Genomic DNA, 17,152 nt, shown 5'->3' with positions numbered 1-17,152 from the left:
ACTACCTAGGCATAGACGAGTCCAGCTACAATGTGGCAGAGGGCATCCTGCAGAGCCTAGAACCCTTACTTCCAGTACAAAACAAGACCGCACTGAACCATGAAGGACCATCTGGTAGCTGTTGTCTCAGCTTCCACTTGCTGCAGAGGCAAATCTTCATCGCATCAGTGCTGCAGTGAAAGTCCACACTGATGTCATGAGATCCATTGTTGCTAGTTGCTATCGACCCAGTGCAGACTGCTGCCATATTGGATGCGAACATCAGTACTCAAGAATACGCAGGCTCTCAGCATTCCAGTAATTTGATATATTATTGTCACATTTATTAGCATAGCATGTTTCTTGCATGCTATGCAGACAATGCATACCGTACATGGGGAAGGATTGAAGGACTACAAAATGTAATGTTACAGTCATAGATGGGGTGTAGAGAAAATATCAACTTAATACGAGGTAGATAGCAGCAGGGAAGAAGCTGTTCTTGACTCGGTTGGTATGTGACCTCAAACTTTTGTATCTTTTTCTTGACGGAAGAAGGTGGAAAAGAGTTTGTCTGGAGTGCTTGGGGTCCTTAATTATGGTGGTTGCCTTTCCGAGGCAGCGGGAATTATAGATAGTCAATGGATGGGAGGCTGGTTTGCGTGATGGACTGGGCTACATTCACGACCGTTTGTAGTTTCTTGTGGTCTTGGGCAGAGCAGGCTCTATACCAAGCTGTGATTCAACCAGAAAGAATATTTTCTATGGTGCATTTGTAAAAGTTGGTGAGAGTCGTAGCTGACATGTCAAATTTCCTTAGGCTTCTGAGAAAGTAGTCGTTGGTGGGCTTTCTTAACGATAGTGTCAGCATGGGGGGGACCAGGACAGGTTGTTGGTAATCTGGACACCTAAAAACTTGAAGTTCTCGACCCTTTCTCATTTGTTCCCATTGATGTAGACAGGGGCACGTTCTCCTATAAGCTTCCTGAAGTTGATGACAATCTCCTTTGTTTTGTTGACATTGAGGGAGAGATTATTGTTGTTGCAACAGTTCACCAGATTCTCTGTCTCGTCGTTGTTTGAAATCCAACCCAATAAGGTGGTGTGATCAGCAAATTTGAAAACTGAGTTGGAGGGGAATTTAGCCACACAGTCTTAGGTGTATAAGGAGTATAGTAGGGGGCTGAGGACACAGTTTGTTCTACACATGATGCCAGTAGCAATGCAGCCCACAGGATTTGAAGTAGCAGTAGGAAGATGGTATGTGATAGCTTTATATCCTTTTCAACTCCCTCCTTCAAGTGGAAGCACCGATGCTGTGGGGCACCGATGTTGAGAATGATCATGGAGGAGGTATTGTTGCTTATCCTTACTGATTGTGGCCTGCAGGTTAGAAAGTTCAGGATCCAGTCGCAGAGGGAGAGTCGAGGCCCAAGACAGTTTGGAGATGAATTTTATAGGAATAATAGTGTTGAAGACTGAGCTGTAGTCAATAAATAGGAGTCTGACATAGGTGTCTTTGTTATCAAGGTGTTCCAGTTTTGAGTGCAGGGCCAGGGAGATGGCGTCAGCTGGACCTGTTGCAGCGGTAGGCGAACTGTAGTGGATCAAGGCAATCCGTGAGGCTGGCATTGATTTGTGACATGACTAACATTTTGAAGCACTTCATGATGATGGATGTCAGAGCCACTGGGCGATAGTCGTTAAGGCACGTTGCTTGGCTTTTCTTTGGTACAGGGATGATGGTCGTCTTTAAGCAGATAGGGATCTCAGATTGTCGTAAAGAGAGGTTGAAGATGTTTGCGAATACCCCGCCAGCTGATCCAGGCAAGACCTGAGTGCTCATCTGGGCCAGTGGCTTTCTGTGGGTAGACCTTCGAGAAGGCTGCTCTGACGTCTGCAATGGTCACCTCCGATACAAGTTCATCCGAGGCTTCCAGGGTGGATGGCCATGCTCTGCAGCGCCTCGGCCATGCCACCTGCGACTGGGACAAGCTCCGCAACGCCTAGCCATTCCCATCTGAGAGCGTCCGCAGAACCTCTTTAAGGTTGGCCTGGTACTGGGTGATATACCCCTGCGAGTCGGACATTCTGCTGAGACCCTCCGTCATGGCCGTTACTGACTGCGCGATGCCTTGGACACCTTCACTCGTGATGCCAGTGCTGTGCACCAGGCTTTCCCCTGTAGCCGCTACCCTGGCAATGTTGGCCTCGGTGCGTCTCATTGCCGGCGCCATCTCTTACGCCCCTAGTCTCTGAGGACTCCTCCAAGCGGCTATGGATCTGCTGAAGTGACGCTGACATCTCCCTCTGAATGCCAGGTTGGTCCCTATCATCTCATCAGTTCCGGGAACCTCCGTTACCACAGGATCAGCATCAGGTTAGGACCTAACTGGGTACTTGGATCCAACTGCCTTCCGATGCTGTCTCGCCTGGGGGTTCCTGCCTCCATCTGATGTTGCTCATCAGATTGTGCCCCCGAAGCCTGTCCACTACCATGTCCACAGAGGTGTGTACATCTGCGCAGGTGGAGGGTGGGAATGAAAGCTGTACCCTGACTACGGTTGCATCCTCGGAGTCAGAGAGGGGGCCGCCCGGGATGGGCTGAAACCGTCGGCTGGAGGACCTGCGTGAGAATGGAAATGTGGTCAGTGGGAGGGATGGGTCAGTCACTGAGGCAATCAGTACTCACCTTTGACAGGCCCATCGGGTGGAGCCTGGTGGTTCCTCACCTCTGCGATGTCCGCCAGCCCCCACATGGCTGACCGATCTGATCTCTGCCATTCTGGTCACCTCCAGGGCCCTCTCTCGAAGGAGGTGAGGATTCTTATGTCTGACACCCCTCCACCAGTTTGGGCCCTCCTGACAATTATAGGGGAGCTTTTCCTGAGGAAACACAGAGGGCATCGTTAGCCACATGCGTGGTTCACAGTGGTGGGAGAGGGGGTGTGAAGGGGGGATTGAGGGAGGAGGGTGTGGAGAAAGGGCTGGGTTTTGCGTGGGGAGTTGGGGGGTGGATGCTCCCATGGGAGGGGGGCGTTGGTGTCTATTCACTCGCGCTGCCTGATGTAGGTCATTGACCTTTTTTTGTCATTGAAGGTCAGTCCTCCTGATCATACTGCCCACGCTGACAGCTGTTGCCACCTTATCCCAGGCAGCACTGGCTGCCTTGTGCCTGACTCTCCGGGACCCTCGGGGGCGGGGAATGGTGGGGGAGAAACAGGACATTCCTCCTGGCTTCCAGGGCGTCTAGCAGCCTCCCCAGGTCAGCATCTCTGAATCTTGGGGCTGGTGTCCTGGTCACCATTGTTGCGAGCTGGCTGGGATTGGCTGAGCAAGTGCAGCTTAAGTGCTGCTCAATCTTGTTAGTGGGGGGCTGACAGGCCTTCATTTGTGATATGGGCAACATCCCGAACATTCGACTACAGAGGGGCAACCTCTCTCTTTTCCCCCCCCCCCCTCCAAAATCACTAAATGTCTGTGTGACCAGCCACCACCCGACCATGAAGGTGACTCGGCCCCACACCCATCCAACCTTGTGGCATTCGCCCCACCAGCCCCCACCCCCAAATGAGCATACCCTGCTCTGGGGTTGCTGAGGGCCCCCCACTTCATTTGAATATGGTTCAGTATCTTTCCTCCATAAACTACCCGTTAAATCTTTGTGAAAGAGTGTTTCCTTGTATCAGTTCTGCAATTGGTTTTCACTTGTTTGTACTTCACAATGTCGTGCAGTCGTGATTTGATGGTTTTTTTTCCTGTTCTGCTCAGTATCTTTTATACCTCTTACCATGTCCCTTCTCTCTTGCGTCCTTTCAAGAGTTTTGAGTTTTAGAATTCACGTCTAAGGGAAAAATACTTGTCATTGAAAACTCTTGTTAAAAGGGCATTAATGACAATATTGCTGAATAATGACCTTTCAGCTCTGAAACATATAATCATAGAATCCCTACAGGGATGATGTTAAATAAAAAAAGCACTTTGAGAATTGAAGTGGAATGTAAGCTCACTCGCTGCAGGATGTGGACTGTACGAAGATTGGCAGGAGGTTTCGTGGGTTGAAGTTTCTCAATGGCATTTTAATAACGACATAAGGCCATTCGGCCCATCGAGTCTGCACCAGCCCATGGAAGGAGCACCAAACTTAAGCCCATGCCTCCACCCTATCCCCGTAACCAATTAACCCCCACCTAACCTTTTGGACCCTAAGGGGCAATTTACCATGGTCAATCCAGGGCTGCTCATAGCGGCGAGGACCCGAGTTTGATCCTGGCCCTGGGTAACTTTGGTGTGGAGTTTGCACATTCTCCCCATGCCTGTATGGGTCTCACTACACAACCCAAAGATGACAAGGTGTGTGGATTGGCCATGCAAAATTTCCCCTTAATTGGGAAAACAATTGGGTACTCTAAATTTAACTGCACATCTTTGAACCATGGGAGGAAACCGGAGCACTCTGAGGAAACCCACGCCAGACCACAGGGAGAACATGCAAACTCCAGATAGACTGTCACCTGTGGCTGGAATTGAACCCGGGTTCGTTGAGCTGTGAGGCAGTGCCGCCTACTGCCTATTGCACTCAGAGTACTGTATTACTGTGCACTCTTCAAGGACATGAGTGAACTTTTCAGATCTATGTGAATTGTCATTCAACTGGAATTTTAAATGGAAACACTATTTCTGGGACCTGATTAAAAATAATACAATGTTGCCCCTATATGTATTCATTCAAATGTGTAACCTATCCTGTGTTGGGTCACATTGCTCATTAACAAATACAGAAACGTAAGCAGAATTGGTACTTGATTTTAAGGTATTGATGGATTTTAAGTGAGACTTTGATGGAAGCTGGCTTGATTATTATATGGATTGTGTCTGTATTTCATTATGATGTGTGATAATGCAGCTAGCTTTCCTCAATTGTGTGTCAGCATAACCCCTCGCCTGGTAATTTTAATTTATGCATGGTTCATTTATACATTTTGCAATAAAATGCAACAAATCCCTATATCTGTTATAATAACTAGATCTGATTATCAATCAATAAACATATTTCAGTTTTTCCAACAGGAAAAAAGATTAGCTCTATTGGTTGTCGTATTAATATAATAGATCCCATAAATTGAGTGCGCACACAGCACAATAAAGGTGCTAAAGTGTCTGAGCAGGAATAAAATCAGCACTTCTCCAATGCCAATGTTAAGTGTGGAGAGTAAAATCCTATCAAGTAGGAATATGGTTTAACACTTGGGTTTTATGCATTTATGTATATCGAATCTAAGCATAATGTTAAATAAAAAAGCATCTTGAGAATTAAAGTAGTTTAGCTCACTAGCTGCAGGATGTGGACTGTATGAAGATTGGCAGGAGGTTTTCAGAGAATCATAGGATTTACAGTGCAATTTTGTGGGTTAAATTTTCTCTGGTATTTTAATAATGACATGAAGCTATATTTTAAAATCACTGTTCTGTTGCTTGTTGCTATTAATTTGAGTGTGAGGAGAAACCTTATTTCCCTAACTATTATGAAGGATTAGGAAAATAGTTTTATGCATTAGATATAGGTTTTATTTGCAAAGATCTATTTAGAAGCATTTATATAAATATAGGAAAATATTACCTCAGAAGTTATAAAGAACATTTTCTTACTGCATTCATATAATCCAAATGGTAGACTTAGTATCATCAATATTGCCCAAATCATGGCTAGAATTTATTATTTTACAATAAATTGAAGAATTTTGCATCACTAAAGTTTCATCAATCAAGTGTTTTTTTTATTTAGAGTACCCAACTTTTTTTTTCCAGTTAAGGGGCAATTAGCATGGCTAATCCACCTATCCTGCATATCTTTGGGTTGTGGGAGTGAAACCCACGCAGACACAGGGAGAATGTGCAAACTGCACACGGTCAGTGTACCCGCGGCCAGGATTTAACCTGGGTTCTCAGCGCCGTAGGCAGCAGTGCTAACCCTTTCAATTAAATGTTTTTAAAGAGACCCACGGTGCATCTCTCGAGAAAAGCACCTGGCAAGGGTGGTGGCAGACATCGGGTACAGGGGAACAACCAAGGGAAAAAACAGGGGAGTGGGGAAAGTCGCTGCAGGTTAGAGGAGGAAAGAAGATGGGGTGGGGTGGGGTGGGAGAAGAAACCACAAGGAGCGATAGGTAAAGAAAGGTTGAGGGCATTAGACTGGCTCCCACAGGCCACATATGGAGACTTTGAACAAAATGGGACTGCAAGCAACTATTTGGAAGGGTCTGTGAACAAAGGGAAAACCCTGGAGTGCATGGGCTCACCCACATGATGAACTCACAATTAGTGGCCATGTTGGGTGGCCCCTGAACAAGGGGAAACCCTGGAGTACAGAGGCCTGACCTCATGGGGAGAACGGTGTCTGTGGCCATCTTGGACCACCCCTAATAACGGGAAACACCAGAGTGCAAGGGCTGATCCGTCAGGTAAGTATGGTTCATCCCGCAAGAGCGGGGGCCAAAAACCCCCAATCAAGATAGTCACCTGGATCATCAGAGGACTGAACGGCCCAATGGAAAGCTCCAGAGTCTTAGCCCTCTTAGAAAGTATGAAAGCTGACATAGTCGTCCTCCAAGAGATGCACCTGAGGGAGAAGGATCGACTGTGAGCAAGGAAGGGCTGGGTGGGACAGGCCTACCGTTCCTGCTACGGAACAAGGGCTAGAGGGTAGCCACACTGTTAAATAGGAGGATGATGTTCATGGCGACAAGGGTGGTTACGGACCCAGGGGGATGGAATATCATGGTCAGCAGTGTCCTTCGTGGCTGATGCCATGGCTGGCTACAGATTTCTGCCCTAATTGATGAACAGTGCTATTTTGTGTGCTCTGTATCCTTTTCAACATTTTCCATGGCCAGCATTATGCCCATTGCTAATTTAAAAGTTATACTGACATCTCTGCATTGAATAGTGCCTTGTTGATGTCACAGACTAACCTATCCCACAACATGTCATTTAGGGTGACTCCAAAATCACAATACTCTGATAATTGCTTCAGTTTAGCAATGTAAGACGTGACCAATTCACCTGGGGCTCTCACTGTCGAATTAAATTTGTATCTCTGAAGTATGATTGATGGGTTGAGGTTGCAATTGAGCCTGACTAAATCTATGGGCTCACAAAATGATTTGGAGTTTGGTGTGCCTGGGGTTGTCAGACTGCAAATAAGGTTATAGGTCTGAGTTTGACAAACACTTAAGAAAATTGCTTTGTGTTTTGCCTCCTCACTTATTTTGTTTGCTTGAAAATAATACCCAAGACATGTATCCAGTCCTCCATAGAGGAGTCAAATGGGTCTATTCACCCAAAAAGAGGCATTCTGGTGAGTATAATTTTTTTCTTTTGCTCAGACTTTGGTTAAAACAGGATACTCACAAGTGTCAGGCCAGAGGAAGTTTCATATAATTTATGCTCATTCCACATGTAATAATACACTTTCAGAGACTTCACTAGTAAACAACAGAGGATTTATTTACAAGGATCTACAAGACCAGCAGCCTGCCTGCAGCTAGTTCTAGAATGCCTCTGCCGAAGAGAACCCCTCTCCTGGGGTGATTCCCCAAGCTGGGTTCCAATTGATCAGATAGGCCAGGTGACCTTTACTCTGCTGTGTTGCCTTAAAGGGACAATCACCACACATAACAAAAACAACTTACATTTAAAGTGTTAAGATACTCTTAGAGGCCGATAACTTAGAAAAATCCTAGTGACCTATGCAGTGAATTGAAGGTCAGGATTTCACGTTTTAAGACTTTTACTGTAACAAACCAACTAAAATTGACATTAATTAAACATTACTTACTAGGCAACTAATACATTAAACTGCAGAAAAGTTATCCCACTTTAACTTGTTAACACTGTGGAAAACCCAGCCCTGTGTTTAACTGCACTCTCTGTAGACGGGTAATCTTCAGTTTAAAGTCCATCTCCTGTCATTAACAGATTCCTTCTCCCTGCTTTGCCAAAGTGAATTTTCCTGTTGCCATTTTAAACCAAGTCCTACTCAACATTTGTGCATATTTGAATGGACTCCACATTGTAAGATTCTGTTTGAATACCATGATCTCTAACTTTTCATAATCCTTGTTTCCTCGAACATGGCTTTCCTCCTTAACAGCCCTTCATTTGGTGATTAACCCAAAAGCAGTTGATTTCTTCTGTTTGGCAGAGCAATAGCTACTTATCCCAAATCCTTCAGTTGGACTAACTCTTGAGTCTGCAGCAGCAAGGCCAAACCATCTTTTCCTTTGTGTTCAGCTGTTGAGCCTTGCACCTGACTTAGCCAAATTAAAACTTATTCAGTCTCCATAACAAGTAGGTCAAATGGGTTTGTCTCCAGGTAAAATTAGCAGGAGGGTACATGACCCTCTTCATTTTACCTTGATTAACAGAATTTAATTAAATTAAGGTTCAACCGTAACCATCTTATGTAGCCAATTCATAACAATGGTACCTTTAACGTCTTACACCAAACCTTAGAAGGAATGATAAAGAAGCTTGGTTAAAGATGTGAATTTTTTAGAGAATCTTAAAAACAGAGTTTTTTGGTTCAGAGGAGAATCCTGGGAAGTTGGTGAGTCAGGTGGATGAATGCATAGACTTCATTGATGGGTGAAGGCAGAATGAGATGATGGATCTGAATGAAAGCATGAGGCATGGTGGGAAGCTAAACTTGTATGGTTAAAGGAATTAAAAGAAAAAGGGATGAATGAGGTTACGGAGGATTTAAACATAAGGATGAGAATTTTACGTTTGAGGCTCTGAAAAAATAAGTGTAATTAGTGTCCATAGCGATGTGGGATGCAATTTGGATCAGTTGCAATTGATGAATTTCATCCAGGAAAGCACTGGAATAATCAGTTTTGGAGACACCAAATGTGTTGGTGAGGTTTGGCGTGAAATAGGATTGGAATGGAGCGATGATAAAAAGCTGGACACAGATGGGCTTTCAAGGAGAGAATTATAAGAAATAGGAAGGTACCCTGTGGGTTGAACAGCTACAGAGGTTACGAACAGCTTAATTCAGCCTGAGGTGGTGGCTAGGAAGATGAGATGGTATCGGTTCCAAGGATACAGAATTTTTACAACCCTCCTGTTTCCTTTGTGGGGTGATTAGGGGATGTGGTTCATGGTGCCCAGGACATGTTTACATAGATTACATAGAATTTACAGTGCAGAAGGAGGCCATTCGGCCCATCGAGTCTGCACCGGCTCTTGGAAAGAGCATCCTACCCAAGGTCAACACCTCCACCCTATCCCCACAACTCAGTAACCCTACCCAACACTAAGGGCAATTTTGGACACTAAGGGCAATTTAGCATGGCTAATCGACCTAACCTGCACATCTTTGGACTGTGGGAGGAAACCGGAGTACCCGGAGGAAACCCACGCACACACTGGGAGGATGTGCAGACTCCGCACGGACAGTGACCCAAGCCGGAATCGAACCTGGGACCCTGGAGCTGTGAAACGATTGTGTTATCCACAATGCTACCGTGCTACCATGCCATGTTGGTAACTCAAAAGCTTCTGATAAATTTAATGGCAGGATGTAATTTTAATGACAGCAAAATCAATTTCCTAGCTGGCAGCTAACCAGACTGAAAGAAAGGCTGACTAACATATGGGAAGGCCTGCAGTAGTGGAGAGGGGGAGAATTTAACTGGTGGGGGTATTGGAAAGTCCAGAGATCAGAGGATTTGCCTATGAGGACCTGGGGAAGGACTTTTGCTTCTGACTCCCAGCATTGCCAGAAATTAATCTGTCCTTTCTTGTCTCTACAGTGGCCAAGATCCCAAGTCTAGGAAACCTGACCTGGAAAATTTGTTAATAAATCTTTAAAATTATAGACCTACCTCCACATAGAGCATTGTAGTGCTCCCCCCTCCCATCTTACCTTCACTAAATTGTAGTGGATTGGTTGGACTCGGATTTCTAATTTTGAAATTTTAACCCCAGCCTTATCCTGCTCACCTTAGAAATGAAATTCTTTCCCTATGTCTTTGGTGTCCCAGTGTTTAGCTGAAAGCTGTAATGGCTCATCTTAGATTGGATATTGGGCAGGCAGCCTTAAACATAGAGTCACAACCTTAACAATAGAATCAGTCAAAAGACGAGAAGTGGTGGGAAGGTTATATGGCATTGGCATAGCTGTGGAAGTTGACCCCATAGCTTCAGATATTTTTGTCGAGCAGATGAGAGGGCAGATGGATACTTGGAACTCCCAAGTCATTACCAGAGAATATTATGACTGGGTAAGTTAAGAGTGTACTAAGTGTGACCAGACTTCAGCAGAACTGGAATATACTGACCTATTAAAAGGCTGAAGTTAAGTCGTTGAGGCCGAGAAAGGATAGTGCACCAGAATCACAGAGGTTCGGGCAAACTTGGTAGTGAGGGGAAGAAACCTGATTGGAGTGATTCAAATGCAATTTTGAGAAATGGTTATGGATTTGAGAGGAAACAATACATTCAAGAATCTTGGAGAGGAGAAGGTGGCAGTTTGAGAGAGTCCAATGTAGGTTTGGAGTGATAATGGTGGTTTTGAAAGATGGGCTGGATTCTCCGCCAGCGGGATGCGCCGTTTTGCCAGCAGCCCGGGGGTTTGCCGATGGTGTGGGGCTGCCATACAACGGGAAACCCCATTGACCGGCTGGTGTAACAGAGCATCACGCCGGCGGGGTGAGGCAGAAAAGTGGCGCGACGGGGTGAAGCATCCCGCCAAAGAAGGCTGTGCCTGAGGAGGAGAAATCATTTACCATGTTGACTTAATGATGGCTAGAAAAGAAATTTGGATGATCAAGACTACTGGAAATGGAGTTGAGAAAGCCAGAGCTGGTCTTGTGGATGAGATAGGTTTGAACAGGGCAGACTCATTTGGGAAGATGAGCGAGAGAGATAGGGAGAGACCGGGGCCCATTTTTGGGATGACAATACACTGCAAAAACAATCCTCAATTCATGATAGCTGCTTTCTTGCTTCTCCCCAATTTTTAATTCAGTTTACTATTTATTCCATGCACTTTGACCTCTAATGTGATGTCTAGTCAATGTTTCTAAAGCTCATGTACACTGTAACTATTGCATTCCTCCCATCTACTATGTCTGTTATCTTATCAAAGAATTCTGAATTTGTCAAGCATGATTATTCCTTTTAAAACCTGTTCTGGCTACTTCTAATTTTTGTTTTTTAGTAAAGCCTAAATATCACCCCGATTATCATTCATGCGTCCCAACTTGTTTTCAGCAATTCCCTTTTTAAATTATGCTAGTACAATACGGTTATTTTGATTTTTAAAAATTATTTTCCCCTCGTACACACTGTTCACTTTTTCTGGTTCACAATAAAGCTTTCAAATTGTAACTTTATTCTTTCAAATGAAGCATAATGTTGAAAGATGTCTTTGTTTCACAACTGTTAATAATATTTGCATTCTTCCTCACTGCCGACCTAGCTGGTACTAATCGATTTATAATTTAGGCTGTTTGATTTAAAATCCAGCACTTCTTGAAAAATGATCTGGCTTAAATGAGGAAAATGTCTCTGGGGTTAATGACCTTCATAGAATACAAAAGTAAAGCTTCAACAGGAATCAGTAATCTTTTTGACAATCCCAGCCTTGGTCTTTCTTCTCTAAAAATGCACATTCTTTTTTCATTGAACATTGATTTCATTTCAATTCAGCGTATAAAATTTGTCTGGCTTTTCCTTTTATAAATGATTGGAATGTTTCCTTTACTGTCTGTTGGTGCAGGTGGCTGGTTGTGATCCATTCTGGTTGATTCAGCATATTTCATTTGTCCGGACTGCATAATCCAAATCCTGTTCTGAGCACAGGGCAAAACTATCAAATCCAATCTATAATATAACCTTTATTAGTGTCACAAGTAGGCTTACATTAACATTGCAGTGAAGTTGCTGTGTTTGGGTACACTGATTGAGAACTCAGAATGTCTAATTCACCTAACAAGCACATCTTTCAGGACTTGTGGGAGGGAACCGGAGCACCCGGAGGAAACCCACGTACAGACTCCACACAGACAGTGACCCAAGTCGGGAATCGAACCCAGGGTCCCTGGGCGCTGTGAAGCAACAGTGCTAACCACTGTGCTACGGTGTGCTCATGTCGGACATTAGCAAGAGACTGAATGCTAAACAAATCTTTAATGAAGGCATCAAAAGACAAATAAAATAATTTCCAATGGATACACTTTATGATGTTATTGTGAAATATGGATTTTTAAAAAAATCAAAACTTTCATTTTGGGCATTAGAAATTTTAGTTCCTAAAAAAGAATGATGGATTTTTAAAAATCCACAAAACAATTTTGAATGGTTTTTGAGAAGCTGATGCCCAGATAATAGAAACACAATGCTCATTATAAAATAGCAACTGTAAAATAGCATGTATGAAAGGGGATTGAGACCCTAATATTAGAATTAATAAGCACCACCTGCCGGAGAAACCAGGTATTGCAGGCATTTATAATGAATTTTTGATCAAACATGCTCTGTACCAGTGTTCTAAGTTGGGGGCACGACCTGCGGGTGGGTTGCGGGCGGGTGTCGGGAGGGTCTGGGAGCCGTTGTCCGCGGCACACCCGACCGCGCAAATCCCAGTGCAGCAGCCGGCTTTTCATAACGCCGGCTGCAAGCGGCCGTGAACATGTTTTTTAAAAAAATAAATTAAAAAATGTGGCTGCATTGCGCATGCGCACTGATAATTGGGCACGCATATGCAGGGCGGCTGCTATATTTTGTTAATGGCTGCAGCTTTTTGTTTTAACAAGTTCTGTAGTGCTTTTTTATTCATTCATTTTAATTTTTATTTTTTTCATTTATTTTACTCATTTTTGTTTTACAAGTTCGGGAGTGGGGGGTTTATTTGATAAAATTTTAGAGGAAAAAAAATTCAGAACTTTGGACAGATGGAGACTCCATACTTTCCAACACCGGAATGCTTCACCTTCATCCAACAGGCTCCATTGGAGGAATGTGTACGAGGACCAAAGGGACACAAAACAATTTCCTTCATTTTTGGCAGCAGCAAACAAGGTAAGAGAAAATGGTGGGTCGCAAAGGTCAGCCGGCGTGGGCCGCAAAGGTCGGCTGGCATGGGTCGCAAAGGTCGGCTCTAATTTACTGTAGAAGATACTTCTTGAGTAGTTATTTTGGTATTTGTCATGAAAGGCATTGGAAAGTCCTCAGAAACAGGATCTGAACTTGTCGCTGTCTCTGATCTCTGTTAGTATTACTCTCTAGATCTTCTAAAGGTAGAACCCTTTGAGATGTTCCTGCAAACTCTCTTCATGCTGCAAGTAACTGACAGCATGACACCAACAAACTCTTTCATCATTCGTCTGTATGGTGTATGATATTTCTCGTTGATGGTGTAATTCTGAGCTAGCACTCTCTCTCTCTCTCTCTCTCTCTCTCTCTCTCTCTCTCTCTCTTTCCCTGGTTGCATACTCGCTTTTTGGAGATTTTCTCCCTCCAACCAATTTGTATTTGTTGCTGTCGTTTGACAATCTCTGAAGTATCAGGTGGAATTAACAAATCAAACTGTGTTTATAGTTTCCTCTTAAACAACAGCAGCCTGAACTCTTCATGAAAAGGGAACTGCCAAAAGCCACTTCTGGCACCCAGTTTTGCTCTTTGGAGAGTTTATTCAGGTTTTTATTTACAGAGGACATGGGATGTACTTCGGTGACTGCAGCTTTATTGAGCTGTGTCAGGTCGACACAGATAGGGATGGATACATTTGGCTTTGGGGCAGTGTCCATCCAGAAACACTTTGCAGTTAATTGTGTAACTGGGGAGATGTCTCCCATGTTTGTCACCTCATCCAGTTACTGCTGCTTGTGCTTCATGAGTGGGTGGTGTTATGCAAGGGAGATATTAGGAAATTGAGTCCAGAAATGGAGCCTCAATGTAGCAGGTAATTTCTGAGTTCAACCGACTGAGGGAAAATACTGCTAGCACAGAGTCAGGGGGAAACGCCCACACCTGTCCGAGTTACATTATCCCAGTCAGACGTAAACTCGTTAGTGGGAATACATAAGATGCCCTGGATCCAATGTTCTTCGGGACACTCTGACCAGCTATTAGCCCATTACAGAGTCTGATGGCCTGTTTGTCCGTCAATGGGAGATTATTTGCATATGAATAGCATGGCTCTGTTCTTTTGTATAAACGGGAGTGGGCAATCAAGTAGCCAAGATAACGATGCTGGGTCTAAGTCCGCTGGGTCCAAGTCCAGAAACCACACAGAACCTTTGTTTGAGGGGCTGGGCAAAGCTCAAAGTGAAAAAAGAATCCTGTTTGAACAGGTACAGGAGAAAGCTTTAGAAAACATCCAAGGAAGGTCATGAAAGTTGCAACCGAGACAGACTTTGGAAAAGGATTCTGAACGAATGTCTCGAACAGAAGAAATATTGACTTTGCCTGTTAGTGTAAATGGAACAAGAACTGCATGTTTATCTAAAGTGCTTAATTGGAACTAGTGTGTTAAGGTTAAGAAACTACATTTAATCTGCAAGTGTTAGAGTTGAAGTTTTAAAGTTTACGTTGTCATGTGAGAGTACCTTTAAGAAATTAGTGTTTACTACTGCATTGATGTCAGAGAGTGGGTGGAGCTGGGCTGTCTGTCAGCTTTTTTACTTTCATTTTAGGCTGTTTGCTGCAGAGTGTGTTTTAGTTTCGTTTTCAGTGTTGGAGCTGAAGCCAGACCAAGCAGGTGTACTGCTGTTCTCTCTGCCATCAAAAGACTATCTATTGATCATTTGGTGAATTCAGAATTATAAATGTTCTCAGTAGTGAAGTTAAGCCTGATGTCTTTCTGTTTTGAAGGTTTTTTTAAGTCTTAAAAGGACAGCTTAATCATTACTTAGTGTTGTATTCTTTGGGGGTTGTATTTGAATTGATGGTTGCTAAGATGTTCACTCTGTTTTACGAAGGTTAACTTGAGTTCATAAAATAAACATTGTTTTGCTTTAAAAAGTACTTTTCCATTTCTGTTGTACCGCACCTGTAGAGTGGGCCGTGTCCTCCCCATACCACAATCTATTAAATGTTGTGGGCCAGGTGAACTCCATGATACACTTAGGGGTTCTCTAAACCCTGGCCCATAATATCGTACTGTTTATTTTATTTTCTTTTAATAAGTTTGTTTATATAATAACAAAGCCCTATTTCTTGTATTATCACTGATGGAGCGAATCATCTTTCCCCATCGTCTTAAAACGTTAAAAGGTCATGGCCCTGGTTCAGTCTCATAGCCACTGTTGAGAGCAGACCGTACCAGTGGGGTGTGAATAGGCACATTGGTTTAGCATCCTCTCTCTCTCTTACGGGCTTATGGTCTCGACATTATTAATGATCTTTGGGCCTTCTGTGTTTTTCAGAGTTTTTGCCCTACACAGTTTGCTGTTGTATCCGATCCTGTTACATTGGCTGAAGTTGTACGACACCGAATTCTCCTGTAGGGGTAATTTGCTCCAAGCATCGACTTGCTTTCTCTGAATGTTGGGTTGGCCTCTGTACCACAGTTTATTTTCCATCTTTAAAATCATTCTGTTCTGCTCATGAAGTTCTGAATGCCTCACTGTCTGGATTTTACTTTCCAGGGTTAGACCTTCCTGTGCTTCCATGAGGTCAGAGAAAGCGTCATCTGCCATTCAATCCTCTATTCAGTCTCCCATGAGTTCAGATTTAAGTCTCCATATTCGCAATGTATTGTCATCCTTATTACAACCTCGAACCAGACCCAACAGTTTCTAGGATACCGGACAGAAACCCTAATATTTAATTTAATTTGTAAGACTATGTGGAAAGGATAATTCGCTCCATGAGTGATTCCACGTACAAGTGGGGATATGGTATATTAAAATAAACGTTATTACTAACACATACAAGAAAATAGTTTACAATTACCTGTTAAACAATGCTAAACACTGAAAATGAAACATTGTCTCCCAACTGCTATCATTTATTTCCACTCAAGCAAAACCCATCTCTGGCCAGCGCAAGCCAGCCCACCCCTCACACCCATCTGACAGAGCACCGAGGCAGGTTGCAACAGTGTTAACAGGTGTTAAATGTGCTGACCTGGATGCGGGCTGACCCCAGGAACAGGATGGTGGAGGTGGATTTAATGAGTGACTCCTTACAGTCCTTGATATAAAATTCAAGCACACTTGTCACAACTGATGTGAGCACAGAATAATAGGGCATCCTGTGAGGTTTGAGCAACATTTGACAAAGGATTTTTGAGCTTTTGGTTAGGTTTATTGTTATTTCCTCTCATTGCTGGTAATAGAGAGTAGAAAGATAGGTAAATAAGAAAATGGAATGAATAGATATGTATTGGACCAGATAGTCTGTTCTTGGGCTAGGTCTATAAGCAGCAAGAGATTTTCAATGCATTAACATGGCTATTTCAATTCCAAAACCTAGAGTTGAAAATACATTAAACTCCTGTATCAATGAATTTCCCTTCTCCCATATTAATCAATATCATTACTGTAATATTGGGGTCTGGCACATAGAAGATTAATGTGAGGCTGAGTATAGACCTTCCCACACAGTGATGTGAGAGGGTATATCACCTGCACCCAGGGTCAGTCGAGTGATGGACAGAGCCTTATGTACCAGAAGAATGGAGACAGTCCCAGTTTGTATCCTTTACTCCATATTTGTAAATAGTTTTAAGAGTCAATAAAGACTTGCAGTTTAACCTATGTAAGACTAATAAAGACATCTTCAAACCTACCGAATTGTAATCCAGCATCCTACAACATGGTGGCAGACTGTGGAAAAATCCAAGACCTCACATAAACTGCAGAACAAAACTAAAATGCAGAAAGACTGAGAAAAAAAGCAAGCTGACCTGAAATGAAGCTCCAGTGGCAGAGGCACAGTGGAAAATTTGCACAAGAGAAAGCTCCAAAGAACGGCTTGCAAGCTTAGGCAGAAATTTAAATTGTCTTACTGCAGACTTCATTGCAGCTCCTTTGGAAGTCCAGCTTCAAATCCCAGGGTGAGCTAAATCTTTTAGCAGAATCAGCAGGGTGAGCTAAGTATCTTAACTCCAGGCTACAACAACCACTGAGAGATATTTAAATCAATTAGAGTCAGATTG

At 43.5% G+C, this 17,152-nt stretch overlaps 1 long non-coding RNA gene across 1 annotated transcript; it reads right to left on the bottom strand.

Moving 5' to 3' along the window:
* Positions 1 to 1,050: 1,050 nt before the first annotated feature.
* On the bottom strand, positions 1,051 to 17,095 carry LOC119972537. The gene is made up of 3 exons (XR_005462070.1): positions 16,901 to 17,095; positions 16,784 to 16,820; positions 1,051 to 2,865 (listed from the first exon to the last, which is right to left on the bottom strand). It is a non-coding gene; the product is annotated as an uncharacterized LOC119972537 (long non-coding RNA).
* Between the last annotated feature and the right edge of the window lie 57 nt (positions 17,096 to 17,152).

This window comes from Scyliorhinus canicula, chromosome 10 (assembly GCF_902713615.1).
Source record: "Scyliorhinus canicula chromosome 10, sScyCan1.1, whole genome shotgun sequence".
NCBI classification, from domain to species: Eukaryota; Metazoa; Chordata; class Chondrichthyes; order Carcharhiniformes; family Scyliorhinidae; genus Scyliorhinus; species Scyliorhinus canicula.
This window is presented reverse-complemented; position numbering and strand designations above follow the sequence as displayed.